The 22,269-nt window shown below is 36.8% G+C and overlaps 1 protein-coding gene across 1 annotated transcript in view; it reads left to right on the top strand.

Moving 5' to 3' along the window:
• FBXL17 (F-box and leucine rich repeat protein 17) overlaps positions 1-22,269 on the top strand; it is a gene marked incomplete at both ends in the record, with an annotated part of 298,576 nt that overhangs the window by 198,462 nt on the left and 77,845 nt on the right. The gene's annotated exons all lie outside the window — the stretch shown is intronic.

Below are 22,269 nucleotides of genomic sequence, written 5' to 3'. Positions count from 1 at the left end.
TTTCCAACAAAATTTGTAATCATTTGAGACATTAATTGAGCAATAATAATAATAGTAATAATAATAATTGCAGTAAATACAAAAAATAATTACAGCAAAAAGTGTTATTGATGCCCAGCAATTAATGCTATAGGTATGTATGTGTGAGGTAATTTCATGTACTCTAGCAAAGACTATGAAGTGTGAACTTCATCATTGTATTCATTTCGTTCTTTTGTTTTTCGATTTCTACAATAAGACAGTGTGCAGAACAGCAGACAGACATGCTTATATGTAATTAGTGTTTTGAAAACACACTAAATACTAGATTTTGTTTTGAAACCTAAAAGATTAATTAAAAACCCCTACAACTTGGTAAGGTAGTTATAGGTAGCATTACTTTCTCTGACATTTTGCTGCACAGAAAAACGTTTTCTTATATTGTACGAAAAGAAAGACAGAAGAGGATTCAAAGAGGAACTGAAGTATGTGGACATACTAAGAGTTGTTAACTTGTGAGAAAGAAAATAATATATTGCTCTATTTCATGTTACATGACGAAATGATTAATCTTACATTTTTTTATATACAAAACGTGTATTTTGTTTACTTCTGAAAAACTTATGGAATAGTATCTTCATGTTTGTCTAGCATAATTTTCTAAAAATCCATTTTAAATTAATTATGTTTGTTACAGTGTAACATGCTAGGATGCTGAAAATTAATTTAAAAGTTTCTTTACATCCAGCACATCATTAAACGTTAAATAATCAATAGAATTTACCTAGACTGACAGGAGAGATTGAATACGGTCTTTGAAGTAAACACCTGTTTGCCCAAGAATACAGAGTGAAGTTAGAGCTGACATTAGTTCTTCACATCATTTTGCCCTTTTGTTAAACAATCATGAATTAAGCGTGGGTTGTCAGTGTTATCTTTGAATTTCCTGCCTTTTATTGATTTGTGTCACAACCTTAACTTTACTTAAACATAGGGGGGGTTGTATTTAAGCTTTTACTAAGAACTGGTAAGAAAGCTAGAGTTTCTTAGCTGTGGGGAGACTGTGTGTCAAATGAATTAGGTTGATGTGAAGAAGTATAGTGAGTTAGGGCAGCAAGCACACACAGAATTGTGTAACTTTTAAATTTTATGCTCTAGTTCTGGGTTTTATTGATATCCTTAGTGCTAGGAATTTTAAGTAAATTATTACTTAAAGTTTGTTAATGGTGCAGAGTGCTATGCCCTCTGAAACACAAAAGTGGGATTTTGTGTTCAAAGATGAAAAAACTTGATGAAACTAGCCTTGAAACAGGACTAGATGTTTTAAGGATCTGATCTTGCACTGATGATAAGCCTAAATTTACTAAGAATTACTTAAAAACTGCATTCTTACAGGTAGTGAAAGAGAAAAGTCTCTAATGCTTTACTTCTGCTTCAGAAAAGTAGTCAGACCACTGGTTTTTGTTTGTACATCCAGAAAGTCATTTCAAGGCAAGCTTTAAATTGTAGGCTTCCACAAAGAGGAAAAAAGAAAAACAAAAAAGGGCCAAACAAACCAAACACTACCACCCAAAAACCCAACAACAACAAAAAGAACCACCTTTCTAAAAAAGTTTCTAAGGAAGTGTTCAAAATCAGTACTTTGTACAGCTGCGCCATGAGAAGTCACTTAAGAAATTTGTGAAAAACCAATATACCCAAACTGTCATTAATAGGAGTGCAGTTAGTACAGTTTGGAGAGTATGTTTATCTCATAATGATTCATGTCAAGTAACCTGCAGAAAATGACAGTTGTCTCAATAGTTATCTCGCAGAATTTCCATTACCTAGTAGTTCTGGATTTTGCCTAACTTAAAAAGTCTCTATTTCTAGCTGTAAGGTAGTTGCACAAAGCTTTTCAAATAAATGCTTGGCACAAGGACCTGAGATGAACTGTGGTATTTTGCTGATACCTTTAAGATTCTGAATATTGAAAAAGAGCTCTCTAGGTATGTAGCCTTTTTGTTTTCTAAAATTGTGAGTATTCCTTTTTCATATTGCCTCTTTTTGTCACTTACTGATATATTTAGTGTCTCTGAGGACTCATTATTTTTTAAAAAGTTTTTTCATCTATGAGGACATTTGCTGAAACAAAAAACAGGTTTCAACAAACTATAATAGAATTATATAGTTTTTATTTTAAAATGTTATAGGTGGAGCATAGCTGTTACAAGTAGATGTCTGGTGGAATAAGATAGTGTTTGTACTGAGTCAAGTCCAATTGTGACATGACAAAACATAACTGTAAGTTACATTTTTTATTTCATAACTGGATTCTTTTTAAGAAGTGAGATACAGCTAACAATGTTAAAATTAAGTTTTCCAAGATGCTATTAAATTATAATGTTTTAATATTTAGGCTACATACGCTTTCTACTTTAAAATAGAATATTTAAATTATCAGGGGATCAGGTCTTCCTGCGGAATAATACAGATAAATGCCATGGGAGTCACTTGATTTTTTTTTTTTTCCAATATTTACCATTTGTCACGGAAATCATAAAGAATAATGTGGGGATTTCATTACAAAAGAATGTTTAGTTTTTGCTTCTCACTTGGATTAGCAAATCTCTCTAATGCTTGAACAGCTAAAGCTGTTTCTTTCCTAATTTTAGCCTTTTAAAATCTATTTTTAAAACACCATGTCTTTTTTACAGTATTACTCAGAAGGGAAATACATTTTTTGTGGGATAAACGCAGCACTTACAGATAGATGGAATGGAACAGATAGTACATACATTTTTGAGTTAAAAAGATTTCATCCTCACACATTACTGTTTTGCAGTATCATCCTTAATTTATATCATTTAAATAAATATAGCTTTCCTTTTCTCTTGAAAAATTATTTTGAATTGCTGCTATACTGGGTTCCAAGTTTCCCTTCTTCTCAGAAACAATCTTTCCCCTATTATGTTTTCCCATCCTCTGCATATTTCTTTCTCTTTTGTACAAGTAATCCTTTAAGGACCAGGGCCACTGTCATCGTCTGTAATGATTATGTATGGTATGTATATATGTACGTTTGTATGTGTTTAAAATGGTGGTATTATATTATCTAATTACCTTATATATAGCTATGTACATATGAAAGAAAAGGAATATATATATTGCCTTCTTAGAAACGTATTTTTTCTTTACATAAAACCATTTTCTCTTTACTTTTTGTTCTGATACTTAATTATTTAGAAACTTGAACTCACTGAAGTAAATCGGCAGGATTGTTGATGTTTAGTGCCAAATTTTTGGTTCTTTGCGTAGTTGTAAGGTTCCTGTTCTATGGATAGACTGCAACTTTAACTCCAGTAGACTCTAAGAATTAATTACCTGAAGAAAAAGTAGGTGGTAAGCGATCTATACCCTGTAGTATGCATTAATGATACTTACTTCCTTTGATAAAATCTCTATCTGCTAGTCAAGTGTTTTGTTTGCTTTTATATTAAAATGTTTATTCTTTCAGAATTCTGAAGCAAATATTTCTGTAGATACTCTGGTAATTATAAAGATCAGTGAAAGCTTATGCTAGCAATAGAGGCGAGTTACAGAGTTTTATTAGTTTAACAAAGCAGCAATACACAGTATTACTTACTGTCCCTTCTTCCATTTAAACGGCGTTACTCTTTACGTTGGAGTGTTCAGAGTGAAGATTTAGAGTATTTTCATGTATTTCAGAACCTCTGTACATTTCGCTCTAGCTAGGAGAAAAAATTATAGAGTATATAGCTTTTGTAAGGAAGTTTTTAAACTTGTTTGTTTAGACTTGTTCTGTCAACATGGTATATAATTCATACCTATCAAAAAACAAGTTTTCTTTATGTAACTTTTATCAGTATGCCCAATGTCACAAAAATTCCATGCAGTTTTCTTTAAAAGTTTGTTTGAGATACCACTGTGCATGTTCAAAACCCATACAGTGACATAAATAACTGCCATAGCATATTTCTCAAATAACAGATAGTTGCAAATCCTTTGTCCTACGGTACATAATAAAGGATTTTCTCTGTAAGCAATGAGATGAGACAAACTTCCAAACTATTTTTTTGTCATACTAGGAGTTGGGTTGTGCCCCTTAACCTGTACCCTTAAAAATAATGTAGTGTAATAGTGAGTTGGAGGAAGCTGTGTATGGATGCACTTTTGAATCATCAGATTAACAGAGCAGAAGCCTATTATTTGTACATAGTTTGTTCCCAGTTGGTTGTTCCAAATGTGGAAAACAGAGATGTGTTGTACTTCAGGTTTGATTTGTCTTGTAGAGAGATCCACAGGTACTGTTGTTTTAATTTAATTTCTTCTGTGGGAAACTTAGTGGTTTGGGTTGTTATTGCAATTCTTTGGTAACAAACTTGGCAATATTTTATCAATCATAATAGAAAGTTTAATGTTGTGCTTTTTTATCTCTAGAGAGAGATACTTCAGTTGATCTTTGGAAAAATGCACCTCATTTCTGCATACCAAAACACAAAATATATTTCTGACATAACAAAAACTGAAATAGCCACAACCTCTGCCTATGTTGCCAGAAATACATTTTCAGGTTCTTGTTTATTCATTTGCTCTATTTACTGTGTTAGGAAACTATATTATGATATTGAACTTGCATTTGACCCAGGACTCAGCTTCTTGTTCTCTTGTGGTATTTATATTTCCTCTTTTATATTACCTTTAAAAGATAACATAAAGCTTTATTCCTTCAGTGCACATGTTAACACCAGTATTGAAAACAGTGTGCTAGGTACCTCTTCAGTGAGCTACCACACAGCAAAAATATTTTTGAAATTATTTTATCTAAAATCTTTGTTGTTTGCTGCTCAAGGTTGATTTAAAGTGCAGATAAATTATTACATGTAAACTATATAATTATGATCATATTATGAACCTTAGGGTCATTGCAATTTGTTTTTGTATTTTGGTAAACCTCCCAAAACTACTAGAGAAATGTATTGTCATTTTACATTTTGTCTTACCTTTCATTTCAAACAGGATCTGTTAATTTCACACTGCAATGGAAAATACCATTCCCAACAGAACATTTGATTTGCAGTCAGAGGTAGATTTACTTGATAAAAACAACTGTGCCACTTGTATTTAACATGAATCTATTTCTGGCTTGTTTAGATTATAATTTAATTTACACATTTAAAGCATTTAATACTTTCTGACAAACACTACTAATGACTCACATTAACACACTGTTGCTGTAGTCCAGTTCTGCATTTAATTCATTGAACTTTTGAATTTATTTAAAATTTGCCCCTAAGCCACTTTATTTGTTGAGTAGCAATTACACTTGAAAAAATCCATACCTTAGCTATATTTAAAATTATTCTTATAAAACCTAGTATTAGTCTCTGTGGAGATTATTTAAGGGTCCCCCTTGTAGTTCCAAATTAAAAAGCAGCATTTGTATTTTTCTTAAGTGAGAGAAAATAGAACTCAAAAAGGAGAAAAAAGGAATTTACTGAGTCTTTTTCCATTTAATCAGTTCTTATACAAAACTCTGCTTGATATCTGTAATCATGCAAGTAAAGAGTTGCACCACATTTTAAAGTGCCTGTGCTAGTTTGCAGTTGCAATTTATTTCTTCTAAATTCCAAGAGCCAGTTTTATGATAACCTTTTCAATGCATTATAAAATACATTTTAACAAATTACATTTTAAAATCAGTATGTTACTTCAGTGTTGCCTAAATGAAAGCGATTATTTTCTTCAGGCAGCATCCATAAGGAAGATTTCCATTCAGAGTGCTTAAATATGGTAACTGTTGTTTAAACTTCTTAGCAAGTAATCCAGTTGTTTCAACATAATTACTCAAACTAAGTTAAGTCTTCAAAAATAGTATTTTTTTGTAGTAAGATTGACTTTCTATATTCTGTTTTCTAATTTCTCTTGGCTAGTTGCTGAATTCCAGTAATACTCAGGTTACTGAAGGAAAGGCTCATTTTGACCATAATCTGACTGTCTCCCTGCCTTAAAAAGAAAAAAAAGAAAAAAGTACTTCAGGGAGGTGCTAATTATGCAATTGTTTTGAATGCCTAAATTTAAGAAAAAAATTATTATGTTCTTTTAATCATTTCTGTGGTCTCATGGATTGCACCAAGAGACGGAATACCTAGAAACAATTTTTTTCTTTAAATGCCTGAAAAAATATCGATTAGGATATTGGTGTAGTTCAATAAAACAGAAATAAAACCAAATGGCTAATACCACAGCAATATGATAAATACTGTTTTAGAAACTTAATTTTTTAATAAAAAATTTAAATGCTCAGTGAAAACAGGTCAATAGTTAAATGTTTTTAAGAACGGGAAGGAGGCTATAGAAACAAACTCTATTGCATCTCTGCCTTGTGGCATATTACTGAGGCCTCATTATGTATATACATGAATAGGTCTGTTATGTTGAAGTATGGCATCTGTGGCCCAGCACTTAAATATCAAGAAGTAAGGTCTCTGTCATTTTTTATTCATTTTACTTCAAAACATGAATAATGAGTCAACAGCAAAAATAGTAATAAAAATTCTAGTAACATGGGTTTTTATCAACTTGTGTAAGAACAGAGAATGCATCCAAAATATAGTTTATGTTAGTTAATGAAGTGGAATGAGTTGTACTTCTGCTCTGCATTCCTTTGATTGTCGTGATTCTGGGTTAGCTTTGTTGTGACAAAAGCACTGGATTTTTACCTCTTTGTAAAGTCTTTCCATACCACAGTACAACAGAGTGTAGAAACTGTTCTGTTACTGTTGTAGGGGACATAATACACTTCATAAATAATCTGAAAGACAAGTAATCATGGTACTTTCAAAAATTAATAAAATGACATGAAAAATTTAGTTTCACAGAATCACTGAGGTTGGAAAGGACCTTCAAGATCATCAAGTCCAACCATTAATCCAGCGCCACCATGTCCATGTCCTGAAGCGCCACATCCACACGTTTTTTGAACACTTCCAGAGATGGTGACTCCACCACCTCCCTGGGCAGCCTGTTCCAATGCTTGACCACTCTCTTGGTGAAGAAATTTTTCCTAATATCCAATCTAAACCTCCTCTGGCACAACTTGAGGCCATTTCCTCTCGTCCTACCACTAGTTAGTTGGGAGAAGAGACTAAGACCCACCTCACCACAGCCCCTTTTCAGGTAGTTGTAGAGAGCGATAAGGTCTCCCCTCAACCTCCTCTTCTCCAGACTAAACAACCCCAATTCCCTCAGCCGCTCCTCATAAGACTTGTGCTCCAGACCCCTCACCAGCTTCGTTGCCCTTCTCTGGACACGCTTGAGCACCTCAGCATCCTTCTTGTAGTGAGGGGCCCAAAACTGAACACAGTATTCAAGGTGCAGCCTCACCAGTGCCGAGTACAGGGGCACAATCACTTCCCTACTCCTGCTGACCACACTATTTCTGATACAGGCCAGGACGCTGTTGGCCTTCTTGGCCACCTGGGCACACTGCCGGCTCATGTTCAGCTGGCTGTCAGCTGGCACCCCCAGGTCCTTTTCCGCTGGCCAGCTCTCCAGCCGCTCCACCCCAAGCCTGTAGCGTTGCATGGGGTTGTTGTGGCTGAAGTGCAGGACCCTGCACTTGGCCTTATTAAACCTCATACAGTTGGCCTCTGCCCATCGATCCAGCCTGTCCAGATCCCTCTGCAGAGCCCTCCTACCCTCCAGCAGATCAACACTCCCACCCAACTTGGTGTCATCTGCAAGCTTACTGAGGGAGCACTCGATCCCCTCATCCAGATCATTGATAAAGATATTGAACAAGACTGGCCCCAGAACCGAGCCCTGGGGAACACCACTTGTGACCGGCCACCAGCCAGATTTAACGCTGTTCACCACAACTCTCTGGGCTCGGCCGTCCAGCCAGTTCTTTACCCAGCGAAGAGTAAACCTGTCTAAGCCATGAGCTGCCAGTTTCTGCAGGAGAATGCTGTAGGAGACGCTGTCAAAGGCTTTACTAAAGTCCATGTAGACAACATCCACAGCCTTTCCCTCATCCACTAGGTGGGTCACCTGGTCATAGAAGATAAGGTTGGTCAAGCAGGACCTGCCTTTCATGAACCCGTGCTGGCTGGGCCTGATCCCTTGGTTGTCCTGCACATGCCCTGTGAGCACCCTCAAGACGAACCGCTCCATGATCTTCCCTGGTTTGGAGGTCAGGCTGACAGGCCTGTAGTTCCCAGGATCCTCCTTCCAGCCTTTCTTGTAGACGGGCATCACATTGGCAAGCCTCCAGTCTTCTGGGAGCTCCCCTGTGGTAACCAGGACTGCTGATAAATGATGGAGAGTGTCTTGGCAAGCTCCTCTGCCAGCTCCCTCAGTACTCTTGGGTGGATCCCATCAGGACCAATAGACCCTGGCTTCACAGATCCTTAACTGTTTCCTCCTGGTTTATGGGCGGGTTATTGTGCTCTCCATCCCCATCTTCCAGCTCAGGGGGCTGAATACCCTGCGGATACCTGGACTGGCTATTAAAGACTGAGGCAAAGAAGGCATTAAGTACGTCCGTCTTGTCCTCATCCTTGGTGACAATGTTCCCCGCCATATCCAGTAAGGGATGGAGATTCTTGCCTCTCCTTTTGTTGTTAATATATTTGTAGAAGCATTTTTTATTATCCTTTATGAGTGTGGCCAGATTGAGCTCCAGCTGGGCTTTTGCCTTTCTAGTTTTGTCCCTGCTTGACCTCACAAGATCCTTATACTCTTCTTGAGTTGCCTGCCCCTTTTTCCAGAGGTGGTAAACTCTCCTCTTTTCCCTGAGTCCCAGCAAAATCTCCCTGTTCAGCCAGGCCGGTCACCTTCCCTGCCAGCTCTTCTTACGGCACATGGGGACCGCCTGCTCCTGCGCCTTTAAGATTTCCTTCTTGAAGACTGTCCAGCCTTCCTGGACCCCTTTGCCCTTCAGGACTGTCTCCCAAGGGACTCCCTCAACCAGTGACCTGAACAGGCCAAAGTCTGCCCTCCAGTAGTCCATGGTAGCAGTTTTGCTGACCCCTCTCCTTACTTCGCTCACAATTGAGAATTCTATCATGTCGTAGTCGCTAAGCCCAAGACGGCCTCGGACCACCACGTCTCCCACCAGTCCTTCTCTGTTTGTAAACAGCAGGTCCAGCAAGGCACCTCCCCTGGTGGGCTCACTCACCAGCTGTGTCAGGAAGTTATCCTCCCCACACTCCAGGAACCTCCTAGACTCTTTCCTCTCTGCCGTGTTATACTTCCAGCAGATGTCCGGTAGATTGAAGTCCCCCACAAGAACAAGGGCCAGCGAATGCAAGACTTCTGCCAGTCACTTACAGAATGTCTCATCTGTCTCTTCATCAGTTTGGTCAACTTCAAAGATTTGAAGAGTTTTCTACAAAAAATTAGTTTCAAAGTAGGTTTTAAGTTGTATTTTACTTCCTCATAAGTCAAGTGGGATCCTTTTAGCTTTTGAAATGTCAAGGATCTTTCCAAAACACTCAATAAGACTGCTTTATTTGCAGTTTTCTTTGGCTTAGTGCCATCGCCCTTAATTTTTAGCTATATATACTGAACCATATTACTTTTATTTACAAGATGCCTAATACGGAAGCATAGTAAAATATGTCCTAAAATACGTAGGTACAAGGTTTGCAGTACAAAGAGAAAGGAATAGAAGTGGATAGTGGGTATTCTTTAATACTGTAAGAAAACAGATTCATTATATATGAAATGTTTTAAATTATGTAATTTGGATTCTTCTGTTCTTTTTTATACATATTTTGTAAGTAATTAATGAAATAACTTCCATGATGTCAACTTGTTTAGATATTTTAAAAAAGGATACAAATATTGGGAAAGTTTGAATGTTATTAGCTAGATAAAATGATCCAGTTTTACAAACTTCTAAGACTTTTCAGTAATTTGAAGTTATTAATACTTTTTATTTTTTCCGGATGGCGTCCTGTTCCTCAGGCGGTGGTGTCAAGTGCACCACTCAGCTTGGTGTCATCTGCAGGCTTGCTGAGGGTGCACTTGATCCCACTGTCTATGTCATTGATGAAGATATTAAAGAGTACTGGTCCCAGTATGGACCCAAGGGACACCACCCATCACCGATTTCCATCTGGACATTGAGCCATTGACCACTACCCTCTCTGGATGCGACCGTTCAGCCAGTTCCTCATCCACTCAATAGTCCACCCATCAAATCCGTATCTCTCCAATTTAGAGAGAAGAATGTTATGGGGGACCATGTGTCAAAAGCACAAGTCCAAATAGATGACGTTGGTAACTCTTCACTTGTCCAGTGATGTGGTCGCTCCATCCTAGAAGGCCACTAGGTTTGTCAGGCAGGACTTGCCCTTGGTGAAACCATGCTGCCTGTCTTCCATGTGCCTTAGTACAGCTTCTAGAGGATCTGTTCCATGATATTCCCAGGCACAGAGATGAGGCTGACAGGTCGGTGTTCCCAGGGTCCTCCTTTTGACCGTTTTTAAAAATGGGTGCAGTGTTTCCTTTTTCCAATTTCCAGGGACTTCACCTGACTACCATGACTTTTCAAGTATCATGGAGAGTGGCTTGGCAACTACCAGCCCATTCCCTCAGGACTCTGTGATGCATCTCATCAGGTCCCACAGACTTGCATATGTTCAGGTTCCTCAGGTGGTCTCAAACCTGAGTGGGAGGGACTTTGCTCCTCCTGTCCCTATCCTGCAGTCCATTCACTCAAGAGGTGTGGGAAGAGACACTGCCAGTGAAGACTGAGGCAAAGAAGTCACTGAGTACCTCAGCCTCCTCCTTGTCTGTTGTTGCCAGTTTGCCGCTCTTGCTCACCAACGGGGTTACGCTTTCTTTGACATTCCTTTTCTTGCTGACATACCTGTAGAAGCCTTATTATTATTCTTTGCATCCCTTGCCAAGTTCAGCTCCAGCCACGCCTTGGCCTTCCTGACCTCATCCCTACCCAGCTGGGCAGCGTCCCTGTACTCTTCCCAGGATCCCTGTCCCTGCTTCCACTGCCTGTGCATTTCCTTCTTGCCCTTTAGTTTGACCAGCAGGTCTCCACTCAGCCACTCTGGTCTCTTGCCTTCCTTTCCTGATTTCTTACACCTGGGGATTGCGAGCTCTCGATCAAATCTCAAAGTTATCTGGAGGTATGTTTTCAAGGAAAAATGAGCACAGTAACACATTTAAAATTTCACTCCCTTTTCTTTGATTTGTGCGTTTTGGTTACATCCCATTCATCAATCAGAGTGACGGTGGCTGGTGTGTTTTTCTGTTGAATTTGGTGACACCAGCACATGTGAGGAGTTCTTTGAGCCGCTGTACTGGAATGACTCCCTGGAGGATGTTATTCTTTCTTTCTGGGTCCACATGGGGCTGTTTAGATCAGAGCGGTTCTTGCATATGCTGAGGAAGTGGAAAAATATGTTGATAGGGAATTTTCAGTGAAAAAAGGGTATTTTATTTAGGGTGATACTTTCAGCAGCCACTAACCAGTATACTTACTCAGTGCAAATCTTGGATTGAACTATCCATTTTTTGACTGTAAATCCTTGAAGTGATGCTTGTGTCTGTCACTGAAAGAAATTATAATACCCACAGATTTCTCTTTGGCGACTTAAATTTTCTCTTTGGAAGTTTAAGGAAAAATCAGTTCTTTATTTTTCCTAGGTGTAGTTCAGCAATTATATATAAACAGAACTTGTTTTCTCTACCATGCTGTGTTCTTGTCAGATACTGAAAGGAGGAGGATTAAGAAACCATTCTGATGAAATGTTATTACTAAGAAAAAAGAAGAAAAAAAAGAAATCTGGTTTGTCTTTTGATCAATAAATATACAAGTACACTTAAAACACTTTGAAACTAATAGAGACTGCAAACTAAAAGAAACCTAATTCATTGAGGTCTCTATTCCCCCTGCAATCCATATTTTCCTACGAGCTATGATTTAGGACCAGTGAGGTTTTGCACAGGTTTTGTAAAAGAGGCTAAAAGATGCACTGGCTTTGTATCTGAACAAAATCTTTTTGTGATCTTATGTAGACAGGTTTGCCAACAGCCGTGTATTTGCACTTGTATATGTTTAACCATAACTGCACATGCATGTACAAACATCCACACAGAACAAATACCTTAAATGAATTGTCTTTCTTTATATTTGTTTCTCATATAGTGATAATTGAAAAATTGCCTTTAGAGTACAGAAATAGCACACATCTTACAAAGATATCTTTAAGGGAAAAGAAAGCTTAAATAGCAGTTTAAAATTAATTTTTTTATGTATTTGACTTATTTATAATGCAGTTGAGCATTTTGAAAGTCAAATACATTACTGGGGAATTTCTTCACATTCATTCCTGTTATTTTTTTAATCAAAATAAAAAGGTCAACAATGTAGTCTTTCTGGTAAAATAAAGTACAATTTGATTACTTTCTGCTAATGCATAATACCACTTAATTTGATTTTAGGAAGAGGAGGGTCTCTAATGGAAGGGAAATGGACTGTATAAATTAGGTGTACCCTCCTATGTTTACCTCTGTTCATGCAATTGTAAATATTGCTGCTAGTGCCAAACAAAGAAATAACTTCAATTGTAAACCATTTTGAGAAATGTATGTGAAATGTGCAGGCACAAAACCTTTTCAAATTTATAATGTGCCTGAATCTCATTGAGGTATCTAACTGCACTGAGGTATTTTTAAAAAAATGAAAAAAAATTAAAGGTAATTGTGAAAGCTGTGGGGACTAATGATACAACCCGTTACACAAGAATCCAGTCCCCCAGTTCATGGAGATTTAATTAATTATGTGGTTCATGTGGAAAGATTGATTGTTTCAGATAACACACAGAAACCCTGTAATACTTTTTTAGTATAGATGCATATAGGTCTTTCTTTAGATGGGTCAAATGACCTATCCACACATCTATGTTCTGTTCCTTATGTAAGGTGCTGACGATTTTCTAATCATCACAGCTGCAACTTTGTGTTGTCACTCATCTGATTACCAAAGATTCCAGTACTAGAGATTTTGAAGCACCTCACAGTTTGCAGATGAAAAGTCCATAATCTTGAATCAAGATTTAACAAAGAAGCATTTGTGTAGTTCCTATGGGAAGTGGCTTAGAACTTCACATGGAAAGTTAAGCTTATTACTGTACTTGATAATGGAGCTACTGACAGGTCTTTTGTTGCGTGAGAGTTGGTGCATGTCAGATTGTGCAAGATGGAAAGCTATGTTGGTTTTTTTGCTGACAAAGACTTTAAACCTTGAACATCTGATGATATCACATAGGGAGTAAAAACAGCTTAGATGTATGGGAATAAAAGCAGAAGAGTTTAAAATAAAACCAATCAGTTACAGCAATAACATGTGCAGCCACAGTTTAGGGAAAAAATCCTTGGATTTTTTGCTGTCCCTTGGATTTTTTGCTGTCAGCTGGAACCTTGATCTGTTCTCGAACCCTCTCTACTTTTCAAAGTTTTTATTATGTAAAATATTTCCAAATTGTGCTAAACTGAATACAGAGTTTATAGTAACTTTCAGCTCTGTTAATGGTCTCAAGGCAACCTTGGTCTGTTTTGGAGACATCAGCCTTCACTGTTATGTTCCAGACTGTTTGGAAAAAAAATTAAAAATAAAGTATTAACTTTGGCCATTGCAAATTTTGGATATGTATTCCTGAATTTCAGTCACTTGGTATGAGGAATGCTACTGTAGGTGCCCACTTACCTAGACCTGGCCTCTTTTCACATTCCTAATGTTTTCATAAGTGCAGCATAGGTATTTTCAATCTCTTTCAAAGTTAAAAGCCATACCACCTTTTCTCTGAAGGGCCAAGCAAGATCGCAGGCTCAGCTAGAAGCCATTAATAGGTGTTGGTGGCCCTTGGGAATAACAGAGAGTGTCCAGGGATTTGATTGCTCCAGCAGTTTGACTGGCCCACATGGCGTTAGGACATAGTTTCACCCAGGGGAATGTGTCTGTGACATGGGGAGTTCTGAGATGAGACCCTCAAGAAAATTGGGGAAGAGGGGATTCCTGGGCTGGTAAGTACTCATATATGAAAGCATAAATAATTTTATCTCAGGAGTAGGAGGAATAGCAGGTATGGATGTTAGAGTGGAAGGGGTAGGGAGAGGGTCTTCAGCGAGGGTTAGGGGATGCTTAGGCCATCCCTTTGTTTGGGGAAAAGAATACACAGGCACACGCCCGTTATCCTTCTTGTTCCTTGTACAGGAGTGTTAATTCCCAAATCATTCAGCTTCTCTGTTGCTACCAGAAATGTAATATGTAAGAATGTTTTTAATAAGCATGCCCTCTCACCCTCCAAATTGAAACACTTAAATCAGCCTTATCTGTACTGTGATTAAATTCTTTATTTTCCAGGTGAAGACTGAGAACTATAAAATGGTATCGATTTGGAACAATGACACATACACATCATATATTCAAAAACTTTTCTTAAAATCATATGCTTTATATGATAGGTGTTTCTAGAGGTTTAGAAGAAAAGTTGGAGAGAGTCAGATCGATGTTCTGAAGCCATGGAACATCTTGCTGTCTCATGCATTGTAGAGCCTGTATTCATTTGGTTTAAAGCTCTGTGTAATAGCAAAGTATTTTTTTCTTAAAAAAAAGGGGGTTGGTATTTTGAAAAAATAGAATATTCTAGACCATCTGATGCAAATACTGACAGGAAAAAAATTGCCATGCAGTACTAAGGTATTGAAGTCAGAAATTTACAGGAAGTCGGACACTTTTCTTAGGTATTTTTCATTCTCAATGACTATTGTAAATTCAACCATTTGCATTCATAAACTCTTTGGCTACTCTTCCACTTTAGGCCTGCTCTGTATTTTAATAAGTAACTTGTGTGGCTAGATATGAAGAATCTCTACTGTCTTTATATCCTTAGACTGTAAGTTATAATAGATGTCCATCTCTGCTTTCAATTTACAGTGGCATTGCAAACGTCAGCTTTACCACACATTCTTGTTTAGTAAGTACATAGTTTATAGAATAAGCATTTCTGCTGCCTCTCTGTTGGTTGTTTTTGTTGTTGTTGTTTTCAGATTACAGTTTCTCTAATCTGCCATTGTTAACCTGCAGATTTGCAGGAAATTGTGTTAGCTTTTGTAGATTTTACCCGCTTGTTCTTCAGGTATGCCCTGTGCCCTCAGTTTTAATTTGTTCTTGAAATGGAAGAATCCCCTATTCAATAATGTCTTCTTTGTGATGAGAAAGAAATGTAAAAAAACAAGTTTTTCTTTCCAGCTCCATGCTTATGTCTAATTTCAGCTTTTAATATTTGGTACTTAGATGTACCTTTTCCAAATGCCTGTTTACCATGTTACCTCTTAGTGTAGGAGCAAGCAAAACAAATACTTCCACATTTTAGCTGTGGTAGTGAGGACAAGGTGCATGTAAAGTTGGTTTTGTTTCTGTTTGCAAACAGCAATAGAAAAAAAGGTACATTAATGTCTTAATATTTATGTCTTAATCCTAACATGTCTTAAATATTTACATGTGGATTTCGTGACTAGAAAATCAGTAATCTGATTAAAACTGGATACAGTATTTATGGCTTCTGTACAAACTCTTGGGCATAGAACTTTTAAGCAGATTTCATTAAATATTGTTTGTGTCATCTGGCATTTGAAAGCTGCTTTGTGAGCTTCTTATGAGTATCAGGGTTGTCAGTTTAAAAGTGGAATTAGCTAACAGACATTTTAAAACACTTCTGTCTATCCAAATAGCATCTAAGCACCAAGAGAGCAATATTGATTGATAAAATATTTGTTGCTCCATCTAGAATCTTTGGCACCAATTCATTGTTCTTACTGAAGAAAGAATAGGATAAAATTACATGAAACTAAGTTAGGTGGGAAAAATAACTGCATTTGTGGTAGGGATACTTGGAGCTGTTTTATGTAATTATGAAAGTATGGATTGCTCTTATAAAGTATAAGTAGTCAGAGTGACATTTTAAAGGGAAAATGAAGATTTAAAAGAAAAAATGGATGTAAAAGTGATGTGATCCAGAAAGCTCACAAATTGATCTGTTACTGTAATGGTTTATTAAATAGAGAACTAAAAGCTTCTTTTTAGTTTGATTCATGAACAAAGGAAAACTTAGTACAGGAAGATGTGAAATATTAGGAAAAACTGTTTCCATTGAAAGGAACCTGGGAAATAATTATCTGGCTGTTAAGGTCCAGGAGACATCTTTTCCATCCCATAGACACACGTAAGCCTTAAACTGTCTGGCAGCAAATAAACAGGGAAAACTATGCACAAAATACATGTCTGCTTTAGACTCCAAATTAGGCAAACTGACTTGCAGAGTCACCACCTCAAAAGAAAAATGGACACAGCCTTATGTAAGAAGCTTTGCAAATGTGTTAGAGAGTGGTCACCAGGACAGGACTGAAAAATACAAGCAGCAGAGGGAGGAATTTATTCTCTCTGCTTTGTAGAAACTGGCTTCCTGAAGTTTTGTTTTTGGATATCATAGATGACTATGAGCTTATCAAATCCATCTCAGGCAGCAAAACAAGTAAGCATTAGAACATATGATATAAAGAAGCAGGCAATTTTAAAGAGAAAGACCATGATATTTTGTACCTGGAAATACTATTTGCATAGTCCCACATGTGAGCTACACTACACAGGCAAAAAAGCAGTCATCTATCCTGCCTAAGTGTTTCTCTACTGTCTTGGAAACTGACATCTGAGATCTGCATTAATTATCAGGCCAAGACTCAGGCTTCCCGCAGAATTGTAACAAAATTAATGATGGAGTAAGTTCTTGTGACTTTTTCACTTGAAAGATAAAATTGCTTTAAGTGATAGGATTGGAAGAAGCCTGAAAATTTTTCTTCTTTCAGGCCTTTGTATCTTTTTGTCTACTGTAGTGGTAGCACAGTTTTGAAGTCCCTATGTCTTGACACGAAAAGCAAAGCCAGCCTGCCATGATTTCATGGCTGGCTGTACAAAGTAGAACATTTTGCTGAGTTTTTAGTCTTTTCTTCATGCAGTGAGCATTTTTTAGTGAGGTTGTTCATTCTGGCCCACTATTACTGCATGTTTGACTTGCGCTCAGCTTCTGTTCATGTGGGTGATGCATTTCCTAGATTTTTACTGATTCAGGTGGGAAGGACAATTTATGCATGTTTTGAGATGCAAAATAACTGTCTCCTCAAGGAGTTAGTGAAAAATAAGATTCAGTTTGCTCTCTCTGTTGAGAGTAATTTTTGGCTTTGTATACCAGAGTAGGTCAGAAGAAGGGCAGAATAAAATACAAGCAGAGATTGAGAGAAAAGTTTTGAAGAAGCAAGAGGTATTTAAAGGAAGGTGGAGGAGGGGAGGGAGGAGGAGGTATAGAATATATGACATGACTGAAAAAAATTAAATTGTGCTTTAATGTGTAATCTACCCTACTTCTCCACTTTTCAATTGTCTTCCCAGTCTTGTTACCTACTAGGAAAGACAAATACCAAAATCAACTGCTGTCACTTTTCCCTTTATTCTACTTCTTCCTAGGAGAAAAAAGGAATAAAAATGTGATGTTTGGGGTTATTTATATCTCTTATAACTTACATAATAGAAAGTGTATGTCCTCTATTGTTCCTAGTACTTTCCATGTGCTATTCAAGGAGCTTTAAATGCTTTATGTTCTCTGTGTGTGGGACAAGACTGATTATGCATACTTTGAGATGCAGGATAATTGTCTACTCAAGGAGCTAATGAAGCATAAAGTACAATTACTGAATTCATACCCTGAATTATTTTGCTATAGCTTTCCTAGGTAGGCAAACCAGAAGAATTGCAGAACTATCCTGCACCTTCTGGATCGATAATGTATCATGGACCAGCCACAAGGCAACAGTCTTGACCTACTTCATACGTAACTAAATGGTTTAATATCATCTCTTAGTCCTAGCACCTAATAAGCAAAGTTGGAATCATCATGTTTTTTAAAGGAATGTTTCTGTGTTGTATTAATGAATAATAAAAAAAACTTTCTAACTGTCATAAGATACAAAAGGAAACAGTTAATAAAGAATGAAACCTTTTTGTAACATTTTTCATTTCAAGTGCCTGAAAGATTTTGTTGAAGAATTTTTATTTTGTTCTTGATGGTCTTTTTTTTTTTTTTTACAAACAGCTGTCACAGCATGTGCTAGGGTAAAGCCTAAAACCCTTAAAGTTTTAAAATGGAATTGTAACTTAACTGGTCAGCAGTGTTTTGATTTCATCACTTTAATATCTCATAGTCTCTAAGGAATACAGATTTATTAAATTGAAAAATAGGATTATGATTTTATCAAATAAGCAAGCTGGTAATTGTGATGAGATACTTCTATGAATGGAACAGTTTTCCAGACATGCAGTGATTCTTCAGCAGATTTCTGCCATGTGATTTAGACAAGTAGAAAAGTGTTTGTTGAACTAGCAAGGAAAAAGACCAATTTCTAGTATGGTAGGAAACATTTTTCTTGCAAATAAATGATCTATAGAGGTAGCAATTTATTTGGCATTGAAGCAAACAAGCTGTTTTCAGGGTTTTTTTAGCAGTTGAAAAAAATTATTAGAGCTAAATGTCTTCATGCAATGTGTTTCCAGACCAATGTCAACAGTCCTACTTCTATTTACTGCAAACACAGTTCAGGAGAGTATACCTGTTTAGGAAAGTATTGAAGTACCAGCTGCTATGAATAAAGATGGCTTTAAATGGAGATTTAACTATTACCTGAAATTAATGCTTGTATTTGCTACAAGTAAGAATATTACTAGTTACTTGTGGTACTGCTTTATTTTCTGGTGGTGTTTGTTAATAGCCTTATTGTAAGCGTACCTGAACAAGTTATGTACACAGCTCCAGATGATTTGTCTCCTCATGACTTTTCTGTACTTCATAAATGTTGTTATAAAATGCAGCCCAAACACTGGACAGGTACAAGAAACATTTACTTCTTAGGTCAGAAAGCAGAGAAACATGGTACGTGTACTGGAGTGATTACTGACTTGTATGTTTTCAAATAGTGATATAATCTGAGGTACAGGAAACTGAAAGAGTTAATAAGGAAAGATGAAAACATAGATGCCTGTGCTTAGATATCCTGAACTCAGCAGATGACACATTAATTTTGTATCTTGATTTTTGGTTCAGGGAATATTGTTTTTGATGTATTACGGGTGCGGTTTTTTTGAAGTGGATGATAGTTATATTCAACAAGTGATACAGTTTTCAGTGCAGATTTTATCAAATATTCCCTATAAATATACTCTTTATAATTTATATATAGATATTTCATTGTGGCCATCATAACTGGAATCCAGCTTTGCAAAATTGTCAAGATAACGTCATCCGTTACAAAAAACGTCTAACAGCATTTTTAGAATAGAAATACGTATGGACTACGTAATCCTTTCCCCTCCTACACATGCAAGCATGCACACTGTATGCAAAGACACCCCAGGGCTATCTTTCTGTAGCGTCTTAAAACTTGCTTACACGGCTATGTCCTTGGATATTTTGTTCCATGTGCACATGATCTCAAATACATACAAACTTCTACCCACACTTCCTTGCAAGCTAAAATTCTCCTTTTTGCCTGTATGTATCATGCTTAACTAAGACAACCAACCCAATCCCACTGATTGTTTATCCCTCATTCTGATGGTGTCACGTGCAGACTGTCTATTTAAATTGCTATTTCTATTTCTTCATATGAGAAATATTTTCTATTTTCTCCTGTAGGATATACTGGTAAATATCTAAATCATTATTCTGAATATTGCTCATGTTTTGGTTTCTTGCTGTGGGGAAAGATTAAGAGAATCTGTTAAAAGAACTAGGAGGCAAGGCAAAGACTTAAATAAGCAGCGTATCAGCGAACAAGTACAGTACACAAGTTAACATGTTAACTAGTGTGGCTTGCCACATTACTAGATAGTTTGTAATGGAAAAAGGGGAAAAACTCAGAAGGCCAAACTGAGATGCTTCCTAGGACAGTCTCTAACATGCCAAGGAACAACATGACTTCAGAGGAGTCAAACTGTTCTCCAAGATAACTCAAGAATAGCTACACTGTCTGTACCTCATGTACTGGATTTTTAGTTGTCTCTTGAGACAGCTGGCAATGTGCCATAACAGCCTGATGCCAAAAGTAAATGGCTCATCATCCCTAAACACCCTTACATATCAGCTGCAGAGGTGTGTAGAAGTCTTTCAAAAACAGAAATCTTATCACAAGACTGAGACATCTTTTTTCAATTAGTTTGGTCTCTGAAGTTTATCTTTAAGTCATCTTTATCCTGTCACAAGAATTTGTGATAAACCTGTTTCACATGGATAAATCTAGTTTCATGTGAAACTGGGGTGCAGTGGTTTATTTTTTTGGCATTTCCTTTTTAACGCTTCTGATTTAAAATTGTCCATTCTTTTAAAAAGAAACCTGACATTTGCAAAACTGCTTAAGAAGGAATTGGTTTGTACCTGTACTATGTAATGACATAGTGGGTTATAGTATTCTTCATTTTTTTTGAATAAATAAAAACCATTTATTCTGGTTCGATAATAAAGTTAATTTGCTCTTGTTCCACGGTTGGTTATGTTTCTAGGATGAAGGAGGAAGGGCAGCGTGGGGAGAGAGAGAAGTTATTACTCTTCATATCCTGGTTTAAACCCTATATGTGTTAAATACTGTCATTTATTGTCTCACAGAAAACTAACATAAGTTGCATGATCACCCGCATATCACACTGAATATATCACACTGTATATATATCATTGTATATATATCGCAATATATTACACTGAATATTTAAAACTAATTTGCCAGTGCTTACCACATACCTGTTTTGACTGGGACTATTTCTGTGACATAACAGTCTGGAATGGATATGGACCAAAACTTAAGTAGATATATTACTTTCATTCTTTAATGTTAGCATCCTAGTACTTTTTTCCAGCATCCTGTTCTGTAGGAATTAACTCTGCATTTAATGGAGATGCAGCAAGTTCGTATGATTGTAACTGCTGCATATATAACCTATTTTGCAAGATACGTGTGCTAACTGGGCCACCTGAGCCAGAAATGTTAACATGACCTTTTTATTGGGTATTAATTAACCAAGATTTGAGCTTCAAATACAGAAACCTCAGTCAACTTAATCCCATGATGCATAAACTACATAATTCAAAACAAATTCTTAAGTGTCCTAAGGCTAACTCTATGATAGTAAGCTACAGCAGTAGGCCTTTTGTTTGGATTATTTCAGTTTGTCACCTTTTTGAATCTTTCTCACTAAAATTTAGTGTTATTGGAATGTTTTGTGAACTTTAATTTTCTTTCCCATGAGTATGCTTACAACTTCAGTAAATATGTGTGGCCCCAGTTACTTCAAGAGATGTCTATATCCCAATATGTTATAAACAGCAGATGCTTTAGCAATAATGGGACATGTCTGATGATGTTGCTTGGGCATTACTCAGTATCTGCAGATTTCCCCTTTAGGTGTGGAACCTCAGTACAGCTTAGCTTCAGTTCCATATTTGCCTGCATTAATCTCCTTACATCAAAAACGGGGAAAATTGTTATGCAAGGAAGATGCAAAGATGTTTGGTGAATCTGAAGAATGTCAGCATCATAGCTGGAAGTAGTTCCTTAAAAATACATGCTCCCATGAGGAAATAGGCCTGACAACTTAATGGTTAGGTCACGAGCTAGTAGTTGTTTTGTGGAGTTTTAAAATTCATCCTTCTTACGGATACTGCTTGTTACTAAATCTCATGTGCTAGGTGCTGTATAAGTGCATGCTTATTATTTAAAAGCTAACATTCAGTAATTACACACCTAATAATTTATGCCTCATGTAGGTAGAAAGTGAAGGTATTTTATAATGGAAATATGACAAGTTTAGCTGGAAAGGCTGTGCAGGGCATTGGTGTAATTCATCACCTGTTCTGTACTTTTAGGCTGTTTTCTAGAAATCCATTAAATATGATAGGAAGATGGATTGTGGTCTATTTCTGAATGACATTATAATCAGTACATATGGTAATTAAGATCAACTTATAGAAATGTTATCTGCAGGGTCCATCAGCTGGCTAGAAATTTGGAATAACCTGAGGTGGGTGGAACCTAGTAATTTCAGAAGAACTTCTAGTTGTAGAAGTACATTCAGCATACAACTAATATTTTTCTGAACTTCTGATTTCTGTTAATATACACGTAATTTCTTCAGAATATGTTAAAGTTCATAGCAATGTTTCTGAT

This window comes from Phaethon aethereus, assembly GCF_964289735.1.
Source record: "Phaethon aethereus genome assembly, chromosome: Z".
Classification (NCBI taxonomy): domain Eukaryota; kingdom Metazoa; phylum Chordata; class Aves; order Phaethontiformes; family Phaethontidae; genus Phaethon; species Phaethon aethereus.
Note: the sequence above shows the minus strand (reverse complement) of the source record. Positions and strands in the feature narration are given on the sequence as shown.